The sequence below is a fragment of the Nicotiana attenuata genome, chromosome 11 (genome assembly GCF_001879085.1).
Source record: "Nicotiana attenuata strain UT chromosome 11, NIATTr2, whole genome shotgun sequence".
NCBI lineage: Eukaryota > Viridiplantae > Streptophyta > Magnoliopsida > Solanales > Solanaceae > Nicotiana > Nicotiana attenuata.
Window position 1 is genome coordinate 31,658,706 of NC_031999.1, and position 15,746 is coordinate 31,674,451.

General features: G+C 41.4%; 1 long non-coding RNA gene across 1 annotated transcript; it reads right to left on the reverse strand.

Moving 5' to 3' along the window:
- Positions 8,913 to 13,624, reverse strand: LOC109234315. Its single transcript, XR_002069175.1, has 2 exons — positions 12,924 to 13,624; positions 8,913 to 9,166 (listed from the first exon to the last, which is right to left on the reverse strand). It is a non-coding gene; the product is annotated as an uncharacterized LOC109234315 (long non-coding RNA).

Sequence of the window (15,746 nt, forward strand, 5' to 3'; positions counted from 1 at the left end):
ACTAACCTCGGTGGAGTAGTGACGAGGAACAGTCAAGACACCTACTAGTCCAATAAACTGTACAACTAAGAGCATAGGAACAACGGAACATGATGTATATATAAAGGCTACACGATATGGTAAATAATACAACAATCACAATATGGAAGAAAAATAGCAAGTGACAAAGGAAACACCGTAATAATGACATAGAAGAGCAAGCGAAATCACAAACCCAAAACCTAAATCACAAATACAGTAAAGGTAAAGCAATAACTCAGAACCTACGACAGTGTTCACATCAAGTCTTAGCCAACAGACTCCACGAAATACCGAACCTCGGACAACTTACAGCTCACGGGTCCCAATACCTGAACCCTAACACATGGCAACCTATGCCCCCATCACAACTCATGGTCACGCTGATAACTCACTTACTAACTAGAGCTACTCTCACATATATGACAAGTAGACAAGGGTGTACATCTATACTCAGCAATATCAGGAGAACTTCATATCCAATGGGAGTGTTCAACTACATGTATGCTTGTGCAAGTGCTTTAACATAGTTCCTACCAGCTAATAAGCATATGGAAAAGAACGGACGACACGTAAGATGTTTTCTCACAACTTCCACGAGATAAAACTCATACAGGTAAGCATACCACAACACAATATCAAACAACAAAAATGCCCCCAGGCCATCACAAATCATCACAATCAATCCCTGACATAGCCCGCCTTGTCTCGCCACGTGTGCAATTAATAACATGATAAGTGCCCGCCTTGTTTCGCCACACGTGCATCATAATGTTCCCACCCTGTCTCGCCACATGCGCAACCCACATATAAACATATATATATATATATATATCCCGCCTTGTCACGCCGCATGTGCAATATGTCAATAGTAGCAATAGCATGGCAGAAACCTCATGCAACCCCATAACAATAACCGCACGGCAGAAACCTCGTGCATCACAATATCAACAACCGTACGGCAGAAACCTCGTGCACCACCACAACAAGTACCATATCAACAATGACAATATATGCAAGAACAAGACAAGTAAATCAACTCGAGAACTTTCGATCACAAGGAGACGGTAAAACTAGCTCACAAGGAATAACCACAATAGAGAATACTAAGCGTAATAAGAATAGCTCAACAAGGGTGAAAATAATGTGAAGCAACGATCCCACAATATGTAGTTCAACAACAAGGAAGCTAACATGAATCAGATAATTCCAAACAAGGAAATGTCAACTAAATATAGGATACCTAAACTTCTTTTAAGGTTGGGCAAATTACGAAGAATATACAACAATTTCAATTAAGGATGAGCAGCGGGAAGATAATCATAACCTCAATTAAGACTAAACAATTACAGGAGAGATAATAATGGTTTCCAATAAAGACAAGCAGTTATGAAAGATAGCATGACAATAGAAGAGCTAAAAATCTTCAATTAAGAAAAATAAGAGTCAAATAGGCAATAAGAATGAATCATAAAGCAATTAATTCCAATTAAAGCATGTAGAGGTGAAACTAGTAAATGGAAGCTCAATCATATCAAGAACAACTTCATACTCAGTGAATACAAGGACCTAAGAACTCTAAAAGGCAAAATTTCCACAAATAAGTCCGAACACGCACTCGTCACCTCGCGTACACGGACTACAATCAACATAGAAGACTCAAATCCTAAGGGGGAGTCCCCCCACACAAGGTTAGGCAAGATACTTACCTCAATCTGGCCAATCCAATACTCAATTTAGCTTTTGCTTAACCAATTCACCAACGCTCGGCTCAATCTAGCCAAAAACAACTTGAATACATCAACCAATGCAAGAGAAAATAATTTCAATTAACAAAACTATGGTTTTTCACAATTTGCAAAAAGTCAACAAAAGTCATTTCCCGGGCCCGTACCTCGGAACCCGACAAAATTTATAAAAACCGAACACCCATTTCGTTACGAGTTCACCCATACAAAATTTATCAAATTCCAATACCATTTGGTCCTTCAAATCATCATTTTACATTTTTGAAAGATTCTACAATTTTTCCCAAATTTTTCTTTAGTTTCTCATGAATTTGATGTTAAATCTAAGATATAATCACAACATATAGTTGGAAATTGATTAGAGACACTTACCCAATGATTTGGTATGAAAATCTTCTCTCAAAATTGCCCACGCTCGGAGTTAGGGTTCAAAGAATATGAAAAATGAGCAAAAACTCGAGTTACACAGCTGAAAATAAGCTGCAGAAGTCGCATTTGCGATCCAGGGTTCGCAATTGCGAACCTATGCAAAAGCGAAGAAAGCCTTCGCAATTGCGAATAAGGAAGAGCTGGAAAATTTCGCATTTGCGACAAAAAGTACGCAATTGCGAACTGGGCATCGCAATTGCGATGGATATGTTCGCAATTGCGACCATACTAGAAACAACATTTTTTTCTGACACAAAAATGAGCATAACTTCCTCATATGATGTCCAATTTCGATGATTTTTTGCTATGTCTCCATAATTACGATGTAGATCGAATGGTTCAATAAAAACTGAATTTGGGGCTCATTTTCTTAATGTGGTACCCTTTATTACCAAAGAAACAACGTTGAAACATCAAATATGAGCGCAATACAATCTGAAACACACCCAAGGCCCCCGAGACCCTGTCTACACACACAACAAGTCATATAACCTAACACGGACTCGCTCGAGGTCTCAAATCATACAAAACAACGCCGAAATGACGAATCACGCCACAAATAGAGCTATGAACTTCCAAATCTTCCAACTTCAAAAACTTGTGCCGAAACCGATCAAATCAACCCGGAATGATGCCAAATTTTGCAAACAAGTCCAAAATGACATGACGGAGCTGTTCCAACTCTCGGAATCGCATTCCGACCCCGATATCACAAAAGTCAACTATGGGTCAAACTTATCCATTTTCCAAATTTCAACTTTTCCAACTTTCGCCGAAACGCCTCAAATTACCCTACGGACCTCCAAATCCGAATCCGGACGCACGCCTAAGTCCAAAATCACCATACCAAGCTGTTGAGATCACCCAAAACCCATTCCAGGGCCGTTGACTCAAAAGTCCAATTCCGATCAAATTCTCACCGTTTAAACTTCCAAAACTAGTTTCCTTCTTCCAATTCACTCTAAATCATCTGTTAATTGAATTAAACCATGCACGCAAGTTGATACACATATTATGAAGTTGTTCAAGACCTTATGCTGTCGAACGGAGCTTAAATTCTCAAAACGATCGGCCGGTTCGTTACATCCTGTCACGACCCTAAACCAAAACTCGGTCGTGATGGCGCCTCTAGTGAAGACAAGGCCAGCCGACACACTTCCAATTCACTTTAAGCAATCAAATTAACAAATACTAAGTCTTTAATCAGAAATAAAATCCCAAAATAACAGTGAACAGTTTAATTTGCAGAAAATAAAAATCAACACAGCCCGACATCGGGGTGTCACCAGTCATGAGAATCTAAAACAATACTACAAGTCTGAAGTCTACTCCACTACTACACAACTGAATCAAAAAGAACTAAGATAGAGGGAGAATGCACTAGGCTGCGAATCGCCAAACAGCTACCTAGTAAATCTCCGAGGATCTGCTGGAACTATCAACCCTTAGTAGCACGACCTGTAGCGCCCGAATCTGCACACAGGGGTGCAGGGAGTAAAGTGAGTACTCCAACTTAGTGAGTAATAAAAATAAATGAAGACTGAGCGATATAAAATCACGTTAAATACAACATTCAACTATAAGAGGCATAATAAAATCAGTAAATATAATTAAGCAGGGAAATCTCATAATCACCTTTTAAGCAGTTAAACAATTAAAGGAAAAGCAGCTAGAAAGGTAAATACACAAGAACTGTCCCTCGGGCTCAGTAACAACAATAGAATCAGCCCCTCGGGCAATATCACAGAACAATACCAGCCCCTCGGGCTATATCTCATATCACAATGGGTACCTGCGCTCACTGGGGGTGTACAGACTCCGAGAAGGGGCCCTTACGGCCCAAGCGCAATATCAAGTCATCTCGTGGCGTCATAAACAGGCTCTCGGCCTCATATCAATCTCAAGCCACCTCGTGGCGTACAATCTCAGGTCCACTGCTGCGGCGTGCAGCCCGACCCAAAAGTATCCTCACAACACAGGCCCTCGGCCTTACTCAGTCAGAATCTCATAAGCCCCTCGGGCAACAGTAAAATATGAAGCTCAGCTCAAATATCTCTAAAAATATCATTTAAAGTGTTTTAAACAGAATAACATAGCTGAGTTTTGAAAACAAGGAAAATATGGCATGACTGAGCACGAGTAGGAAATCAAACAGTGAGGAAAATATCATTTAAAAATCTCCTAAGGGTTCAAACAGTTGGCATGAATCCCACATATGGCATTTAGCCCAAAATATAATAAAATCAACAAATAACTGTCATATACGCAGTAAAATAGTCATTCGAGATGGACTAAGTCACAATCCCCAACGGTGCTCGACCCCACGCTCGTCATTTAGCGTGTGTCTTACCTCAACATAGCCGAACGCTGTGAAATTCTGGGGTTTCATACCCTCAGGACAGCATTTATAATCATTACTCACCTTAATCCGACCCGAAGTTCAGCTCGCAATGCCCTTGCCCTTCGAATCGATCTCCGGATGCTTCGAATCTACCAAAATCAGAACGTAACCATTAATTTATGCTAAAGGGACGAAGCCCGCTCGAAATTATTCGAAAAACATCAAAAATCCTGAAATTACCAAAACCCGGCCCCTGTGCCCTCATCTCGGAATTCGCTAAAATTAACATCATTAGATTCCTTATCTCCCCACGAGTTCATACATATAAGAAGTTCCAAAATCCGACCACAAATGGTCTTCAAAATCCTCCATCAATGGCCTAGGTTTCTATGCCCTAGTTTCTCAAATTTTACTCTTAATGACATCTCTAATCCATGAATTAACACCATAAAAACGAGTTTTCATAATCCAAAACTTTACCTCAATAATGTCTCCTTGATTTCTCTCTTCAAAATCGCCCAAAGCTCCAAAATTCGTGTTTAAAAGTGAGAAAACTTTCTGAAAATCGCGAAGGAACTAACTTATATTTCCTGTCCAGAAATTTCCGCATCTGCGCCCATTTCAACGCATCTGTGGTACCGCTTCTGCGGTCAAGACCGCCGCATCTGCGGTCCCCACTTTAATCCACATTTCCCGCATCTGCGGTTCCATATCTGCACCTGCGCTATCGCAGGTGCGGTTCCTCCAATGGCATCTGCGGTTTTCTATCTTCCTAGATCCCTTCTGCTTCTGCGGCTACTCTCTCGCATATGCGGCGCCGCACCTGTGGTCCCCAATCCGCAGGTGCGGAAATACTAGAAGCAGCACAATCTGCAGTTGCAACAATTCCTCAAACTCCCTGTCAACCATCCGAAATCACCCCGAGGCCCCCGGGACCTCAACCAAAAGCACAAACATGTCCCATAACCTTATTCAAACTTGTACCAATCTTCAAAACACCTCAAACGACATCAAAATCACCAAAACTCATCGAATTCAAGCCTAAGGTTCTAAATTCTTCCGCATTCCGCTTTTGATAAAAAATCCAACCAAACCAAGTCCAAATGACCCGAAATTTTGCACACACATCCCAAATGCCATAACGGAGCTATTGCAACTTCCAGAATTCCATTCCCACCCCTATATCAAAATCTCACCTATCAACCGGAAAACGCCAAAAACTCAATTTCGCCAATTCAAGCCTAAATCTACTCCGGACCTCCAAAACACATTTCAATCACGCTCCTAAGTCCCAAATCATCTCCCGAAGCTATCCGAACCATCGGAACTCACATTTGAGCCCTCTAACACATAAGTCAACTTCTGGTTGACTTTTCCAACTTAAGCTTTCTTAAAAGAGACTAAGTGTCTCAACCCTTCTCAAAACCTTTCCGAACCCGAACCAACCAACCCGATCACATATAAAACCGATAATTAAAGCAAATAGAAATAGAAATGGGGAAAACGGAGCAGTAACTCAAAGACGACCGGCCGGGTCGTCACACATCCTCCCCCTCTTAAAACTAACGTTCGTCCTCGAACGTGCCAAGATTCGCCTCAAAGTCCTCAAGTTGTTGAATGCACACTTCCAACATACACTCGCGGGTGATCCCACACCATCCCAATCCACATAAACCTGACGACATCATCTCAACTAAAATTTAGCCTTTCTATCAATACCAATAATCCTTAGAGCCAGAATTCTCACCTTCCATCCATTTCCAAAGACCCGATTCTAAATCCATACCCGGTATCAGTCTCAACCAGCTACATCAATTCGTGCCAACACCCATATAGTACAACCTTACAACATGACACATCGGACATAGGCCCACAGTAACATTGTTGATCATAATATTTGCTCGAAACCAAATTCAGCACCGGTCCTAAGCCTCATATTCAATAGGGACCCGTTTCAAACCTCCACAACACCGGCAATGATACAATAACCACGAAAGCCACATAACTAAACACCCGAATCACCAAATCACAGCTAATACCGACGGGTACACACCCCACAAGCTAAAACTCAAGAAGCAAAGAACGAAAATGACTGAATATGGAAAGGGAAAACACATAAGGGAACTATTAAACAAGCCCGACAAGCACAAATTTTTCTATCAATACTAATCTACAAAACAATCTAACAAGAAAGAATTAAAGCATATAAAAGAATCACGAGGATCTCACACTGATATAACTCCCACCGTGGTACACAGCCCGGTCTCAACATATCAAATCACATGAAATCACGAGGGTCTCGCCCTCAACTCTGAATCACAAGTAGGATATACATCAAACCAATTAGAGCCTCTCGCTAAATCAATTCTACCACAATTTACAATAAGTGTTGGCTCCCACACTGATGGAGCATAAACATCACGGCTCATAGCAAAAAATACTCATAAATCACATCAAGCTTATCGAAAAGGACAACAGGAATTTACTACTTGTCTCATAACTCTGAACAATGAATTAAACAGATGATAGACACGGGCTATCACTCATAAATCCTCCCAACAGGGCCACACATAAACGAAGTGCTAATCATGAAATGCGCCCATAAGTGGAGCAACAAATAGGAAAACTCGCCCCGATAAGTAGAACTGCAATGAGCTACGATGACGCTCCTCTATAACAAGTCAAAATCATACCTGAAATGACATTATCTGGCTTAGCGTCCTTAAGCCTACTATTTGTAGCACATCTAGGGGCCGGGCCTCCCCATCTTGGGCGCCTTCTACTTGCTTGAATACCTCGCTGTGACACATTGGCCCGAAGTCTGGGACAAGCTCTCACCTTATGGCTAATATCTTCACACTCGAAGCAACCTCGCTGCTGACGTGGCTGTGGGAACTGTGCGCTACAGGTACTCCGAGACCCATGAACACCTGGATCACTATGCGAAGCCTGAAGCACGAACTGAACTGGCTGACCCACAAAACCTCTACCATGTCACACCCTGCCTCCAAAATAAGGACCAGTAGGTCTCCCCGGTCTACGAGGCCTCCTCGCCTCCCCAAACTCTCTCCTGATCTCGTCTGCCCTCTCTCTCATGGCCCCGCCTGTCCTCTCTCTCTTGGCCTCGCCTGACCTTTCTCTTCTCTCTCTCTCAAGCCACCATGACCTCCACCCTCCTAGCAATACTCACGGTCTGCTGATACGAAATATCTATCTCCAACTCCCGGGCCATGCTAGTCCTGATGCTGGGATAGAGTCCCTCAATAAACCAGCGGACTCTCCCAAATCGTAGAAACCAAGGTCGGTGCATGTCTGGCCAAATCACTAAATCTGATGGCATACTCTGATACTGACATAGTGCCCTAGCGCAGTTGCTCAAACTCCGCGCGCCATGCATCCCGGAGGGACTGAGGTACGAATTCTCTTAGGAATATCTCTGAAAACTGAACCCATGTAAGTGAAACTGACTTGGCCGGGCTACCCAACTCATATGCCCGCCACCACTGATAAGGCGCTCCCCTAAGCTGGAACGTAGTAAAAGCAACCCCACTCGACTCAACAATGCCCATAGTGCGGATAATGCGATGGAACTCCTCCAGAAAACCCTGTGCACTCTCTAAAGCTAAACCATTGAATGTAGGAGGGTCGTACTTCTTGTACCTCTCAAGCCTAAGCTGCTCTTCTTCAGATGATGTTGCCCTGAATACGGGCTAAGCTGGAACCACAGGCTGCGCCACCCTGACGCCTGGCACTTGACCAACATGAACTTGCTGCTCTAGAGTATGGGCGGCGGGAGTCTGAGTCCCTCCCCCGATCTGTGAGGTAGCTGGTGCAGCCAGAATCAACCCCGCCTGAGCCAATGTACCAAACATACTCAGGAACTGTGCTAAGGTCTCCTGAAGTCCGGGGGTAACATCAGGCGCCTCCGGTACCTGCCCCCAACTGGAGCAACTGGCGGCTCCTCAACAACTGCTCTGGTAGGTGCTCTAGCAGTGGCACGTACTCCTCATCGACCTCTGTCTCTGCCTCCAGCGACCCTTGCTCTGGGAGCAGCATCATCGGTAACTGCAACGCGTGTCCTCACTATCTGTGAGAGAATGAAATCATAATAGTTCAGACACCAAGATCAATAAGCTCGCACGATAGGAATGAAAGAAGTGAGATTGTCGTAATAGTTCCGTAGCCTCTCGAAGATAAGTACAGACGTCTCCGTTCCGATCCGCAAGACTCTACTAAACTCGCTTATGATTCATAGCACCTATGAACCTAGAGCCCTGATACCAACTTGTCACGACCCAACTTTCTCTCCGTTTAGGTATAGTGATGGCACCTAGTCTTAAGGACTAGGTGAGCCTGACATTTTCCCGAAAAACAAATAACAATAATTAACATCTAACATTCTTCTAAAATGAAATCTTTATACAAATAACATATTCCCCAAACCCGGTAGTACAAGTCATAAGCTCTACAGAGTTTCGCTAAAACTTCTAAACACAATTGTATGGAAATAAGTACAATAGTGTGAATATAAATTAAGAAGGTGATTTCGAAGCGTGCGAACGCAGCAACAGGTTTACCTTGAGTCTCCTCAGCAGCGGCCCGCGCAGCTACAAACGAATAATACCTGGGTCTGCACAAAAAAATATGCAGAAGAGAAACATGAGCACACCACAGCGGTGCCCAGTAAGTATCAAGACTAACCTCCGTGGAGTAGTGACGAGGAATAGTCAAGACACCTACTAGTCCAATAAACTGTACAACTAAGAGCATAGGAACAATGGAACATGATATATATATAAAGGCTACACGATATGGTAAATAATACAACAATCACAATATGGAAGAAAAACAGCAAGCGACAAAGGAAACACAGTAATAATGACACAGAAGAGCGAGCTAAATCACAAACCCAAAACCTAAATCACAAATACAGTAAAGGTAAGCAATAACTCAGAACCTACGACAGTGTTCACATCAAGTCTTAGCCAACAGACTCCACAAAATACCGAACCTCGGACAACTTACAGCTCACGGGTCCCAATACCTGAACCCTAACACTTGGCGTCCTATGCCCCCATCACAACTCATGGTCACGCTGATAACTCACTTACTAACTAGAGCTACTCTCACATATATGACAAGTAGACGAGGGTGTACATCTATACTCAGCAATATCAGGAGAACTTCATATCCAATGGGAGTGTTCAACTACATGTATGCTTGTGCAAGTGCTTTAACATAGTTCCTACCAGCTAATAAGCATATGGAAAAGAACGGACGGCATGTAAGATGTTTTCTCACAACTTTCACGAGATAAAACTCATACAGGTAAGCATACCACAACACAGTATCAAACAACAAGAATGCCCCATGCCATAAGAAATCATCACAATCAATCCCTGACATAGCCCGCCTTGTCTCGCCACGTGTGTAAATAATAACATAATAAGTGCCCGCCTTGTTTCGCCACACGTGTATCATAATAGTCCCACCTTGTCTCGCCACATGCGCAACCCACATATATATATATATATATATATATCCCGCCTTGTCACGCCGCATGTGCAATATGTCAATAGTAGCAATATCACGACAAAAACCTCGTGCAACCCCATAACAATAACCGCACGGCAGAAACCTTGTGCATCACAATATCAACAACCGCACGACAGAAACCTCGTGCACCACAACAAGTACCACATCAACAATGACAATATATACAAGAACACGACAAGTAAATCAACTCGAGAACTTTCGATCACAAGGAGACGGTAAAACTAGCTCACAAGGAATAACCACAATAGAGAATACTAAGCGTAATAAGAACAACTCAACAAGGGAGAAAATAATGTGAAGCAACGATCCCACAATATGTAGTTCAACAACAAGGAAGCTAACACGAACCAGATAATTCTAAATAAGGAAATGTCAACTAAATATAGGATGCCTAAACTTCTTTTAAGGTTGGGCAAATTACGAATAATATACAAAAATTTCAATTAAGGATGAGCAGCGGGAAGATAATCATAACCTCAATTAAGATAAACAATTACAGGAGAGATAATAATGGTTTCCAATAAAGACAAGCAATTATGAAAGATAATATGACAATAGAAGAGGTAAAAATCTTCAATTAAGCAAAATAAGAGTCAAATAGGCAATAAGAATGAATCATAAAACAATTAATTCCAAATAAAGCATGTAGAGGTGAAACTAGTAAATGGAAGCTCAATCATATCAAGAACAACTTCATACTCAGTGAATACAAGGACCTAAGAACTCTAAAAGGCCAACTTTCCACAAATGAGTCCGAACACGCACTCGTCACCTCGCGTACACGGACTACAATCAACATAGCAGACTCAAATCCTAACGGGAAGTCTCTCACACAAGGTTAGGCAAGATACTTACCATAATCCGGCCAATTCAATTCTCAATTTAGATTTTCCTTTACTAAAAATTCACCAATGCTCGGCTCAATCTAGCCAAAAACAACTTGAATACATCAACCAATGCAAGAGAAAATAATTTCAATTAACAAAACTATGGTTCTTTCACAATTTGCAAAAAGTCAACAAAAGTCAACTCCCCGGGCACGCACCTCGGAACCCGACAAAATTTACAAAAATCGAATACCCATTCCGCTAAGAGTTCACCCATATAAAATTTATCAAATTCCGATACCATTTGGCGCTTCAAATCATCATTTTACATTTTTGGATGATTCTACAATTGTCCCCAAATTTTCCTTTAGATTCTCATGAATTTGACGTTAAATATAAGATATAATCACAATATATAGTTGAAAATTGATTAGAGACACTTACCCAATGATTTGGTATGAGAATCTTCTCTCAAAATCGCCCACTCTCGGAGTTAGGGTTCAAAGAATATGAAAAATGAGCAAAAACTCGAGTTACACAGCTGAAAACAAGCTACAGATGTCGCATTTGCGATCCAGGGTTCACAATTGCGAACCCTCGCAAAAGCGAAGAAAGCCTTCGCAATTGCGAACAAGGAAGGGCTGGAAAAAGTCGCATTTGCGACCATACCAGAAGCAGCAATTTTTTCCGAAACAAAAATGAGCATAACTTCCTCATACGATGTCCAAATTCGATTATTCTTTTTGCTATGGCTCCATAATTACGATACAGATCTAATGGTTCAATAAAACTGAATTTGGAGCTCATTTGTTTAATGTGGTACCCTTTATTCCCAAAGAAACGACGTTGAAACATCAAATAAGAGCGCAATACAACCCGAAACACACCCGAGGCACCCGGGACCCCGTCTACACACACAAACAAGTTATATAACCTAACACGGACTCGCTCGAGGTCTCAAATCATATCAAACAATGTCGAAATGACAAATCACACCATGAATCGAGCTATGAACTTCCAAATCTTCCAACTTCGAAAACTTGTGCCGAAACTGATCAAATGAACCTGGAATGACGCCAATTTTTGCAGACAAGTCCAAAATGACATGACGGAGCTGTTCCAACTCTCGGAATCGCATTCCGACCCCGATATCACAAAAGTCAACTATGGGTCAAACTTCTCCGTTTTCCAAACTTCAACTTTTCCAACTTTCGCCGAAGCGCCTCAAATTACCCTACGGACCTCCAAATACGAATCCGGACGCACGCCTAAGCCCAAAATCACCATATGAAGCTGTTGAGATCACCCAAAATCCATTTCGGGGCCGTTGACTCAAAAGTCCAATTCCGGTCAAATTCTCACCGTTCAAACTTTCAAAACTAGTTTCCTTCTTCCAATTTGACTCTGAATCATCCGTTAACTGAATTCAACCATGCACACAAGTCGATATACATATTATGAAGTTGTTCAAGACCTTACGCTGCCGAACGAAGCTTAAATTCTCAAAACGACCGGCCGGGTCGTTACAAACATGCTCCTAACGATTAAAGCAATAAAGTAAAACTAAACAAAATATTCATGTTCAAATTTCTCTTTCAGGTTAAGTGTCCAACCCCACGAGACCCAATGGAATAAAACAACAAAATTAATCAAAGGCATTCATAGATTCAAATCCCTTTCATGTCTTCAAGATCGTATATACTTTAATTCAAAATTATCCAGACAAGCCCACAACTTGAAACTAATACATGTTTTCATGTGCTAAAGTAAAAGAGGCAGCGATCCAATCAAACAAAATAACATGACAACACGAAAAATTTTCCAAGGTCCACTTCAATGAATTCAAAGAACTTAACTACGTAAACATCAAGGACTAAACAAACAAATTAAAATAATCAATGAAAGCTAAAACATGCTAACCCGAAAAGCCACACGAGTTGCTAATGGCAAACACATATAACAAACAAGCAAAACGAGATGAAACAAAGTGGGAGTAAAGATGACCTTTATAATTGCAATCTGCATTTGGATCACCTCCAATAAAATGACCCGAACAGCTATAGTTTGTTGCTATGGTATTGAAACAAAATCCGATGAATCACCCAAAACTTGACCGCGAACAGGGCCATCAACCGGAGCTCGAATGGCATTTCAATCGGCGCCGCAAGACCAACGACTGCTATAGTATCCATAAGCTAGAAACTAGAATCAAAAGTGGGGTTTTCGATCTTTAAGGCGGCGCCCATGGCTGAGATCTTTTGGGTTTTGGAATTGATTTTTATGATGTTTTATGGCTTATTTTTTGTGCTGATTGCAGCGGTTTTTTCCTGAATTTTTGGAGCTTTATTTGGTTGGTTTTAATGGAGTTTTAAGGGGATGCTTTTGGATAAAAACGGGCTGCTAAAAGGTGAAGATTTGCAGCACTTTAATGGCTGCATTTTTGGTGCATTTTAGGCATTTTTTACTCTATTTTTGTTCTGGAGTTTGGTGGCTGTTTTGAGTGACGAAGATATTGGTTTTGAGATGAGCTCAATTGTCTATAGCAATGGAGTTTCACAGGTATGAAAACTGGTGAGCTGTGGCGACTCACACGGTTTTGTCCGTGACTCTCCCTAAAATTCCTCTAATCGTCTCTCTATCTCCGTTCCTTCTCCTCCCCTCTGCTATATGATTGTGTCACTTTTTATTTAATCAATCTTGGAGAGGATGAAATAAAATTCAGAAACCGTGTGTGGTCCACAAGATCAAAATGAAATCAGAGAAAATTCTTTTGTTACATGTGCTTGTGTGCATGTAAATTTGTTATGAAACTTTGTCCACTTGCGGTGAGATGGCATAATTTTATTTGCTCCTTCTATCTTTCTTTAATCCAAACGTAAAAAAAATAAGAACAAAAGGTATACAGAAAAATTTAACTAATACTCTGTATTCTATTCTAACGTACGGACTAAAGAAAACATTTTACCTTTTTCTTTCTTTTGTAAGTATTAAAATAGCAACGAAACAAAGTTAAGAGAAACTCACTATTCAAAATTCATCTGAGTTCCTTTTTTTCATTTTTGATTTTTATCAAAAGTAGAATAAATCAAAAATAACTTGAGCAAATACCAAGTAACTCAAATAAAAGTAAAAATATTTTTTATAGTTTTCATTTTAAGAGAAAATATAGCAAAAAAGGTTAAAACTAGTTAAAATAGTACTATTAGGCCTAAAACCAACATCTAAGCACTAAAAGTTGTAAAATTTCAGGAAGGGTCAAAAATTACATGTCTACAAGGCCTACCAGGGAAGCATAACAACAAGTTTCGCATCCACCTCTCGAAAGACCTTTACCTACCAAACCACAACCTCTAGCTAGTTGTGCAGGTGGTGTAGCAGTTGGTGCGGAAATCATGGTCTGAATGCCCCGCTGAGATACACCTATCCAAAGCCAGGAATAATCCCTCCTCATGTGCCTCGAGTCACCACACTCAAATCAAGATCTTAACTAACATGGCTATTAGGACTGAGCCTTCCCCGGACGACTGGAATAACCACTGTAAGAACCCTGACCTGAAGATGTACTATGGGAACCAAGTGCGGGAGGTTCACTAAATGACGACTGCCCTAGACGAGTAGCATGAAATCCATGGATAGCTAGAGCACCACATGAAGTATGAAGTGCTGACTGAAGTGGCCTACTAGAATAGCATCTACCCTAGTGACTCTTGCCCAAGAGTAGGCACCAACAAGATACCACGATGCTTCTTGTCCTCTCTATATGCCTCTGTTGCTAGTGAATACGCTTTAATATCCTAGCAATCTCTACAATCTGGTGAAAGGTAGTCTCAGTCTCAACCTCCCATGCAATCCCAAACCTAAGACTGTAGCTGACACCCTCAATGCACCTCCGTACTCTTTCCTTCTGAATAGGAATCAGGAAAGTTGCATATTGTGACAACTCTATGAAGCTCATCTCATATTGGGTAACAATCATACCGTCTTGCTGCAAGTGTTGAAACTGGTTGTGAAACTCATTTCTCTTGGTGAGTGGAATGAATTTCTCTAAGAAGAGAGTCGAAATTGATCCTATGTGAGAAGTGACCCTAATTGCCTGCCATGCTCAAACGTCTACCACCACCTCTTGGTTGGCCATCTACACCGAAATATAGTGAAATCAACTACATTGGACTCAGGTCCCAAATTGGATAAAAACTCATGTGTAACGACCCGGTCGGTCGTTTTAAGAATTTACGCCCCGATCCCCTATTAACTGCATTTCTCATGTTTGTTTCTGCTATTGTGAGTTGCCGGGAGGATTTATTTAGAGTTTCGGAGAGTTTTGGGACACTTAGTCAATGAGAGCTTAAGTTTTAGAATTTGGATTGTAGTCAGAACAGTGTGAAGACGACCTCGAAATAGAATTCCGTTGGTTCTGTTAGCTCCGTTGGGTGATTTCGGGTTTAGAAGAGTGTTCGGATTTTGAGCTGGAGGTCCGTAGCTTATTTAGGCTTGAAATGCTGAAAAGTTGAATTTTGAAGTTTCCGGTTCGATAGTGAGATTTTGATATCGGGGTTGAAAAGGAATTCTGGAATTTGGAGTAGCTTCGTAGTGTTGAATGTGACGTATGTGCAAAATTTTAGGTGATTCGGACGAGGTTTAATATACTTTTTGATCGAATGCGTAATTCGGAAGTTTTTGGAATTTTTAGGCTTCAATTCGATGATGATTTGGTGTTTCGACGTTGTTTGAGGTGTTTTGAAGATCGGTATAAGTTTGGGTAGTGGTATATGACTTGTCCGTGCTGTTGGTTGAGGTCCCGGGGGCCTCGGGGTAATTTCGGATGGT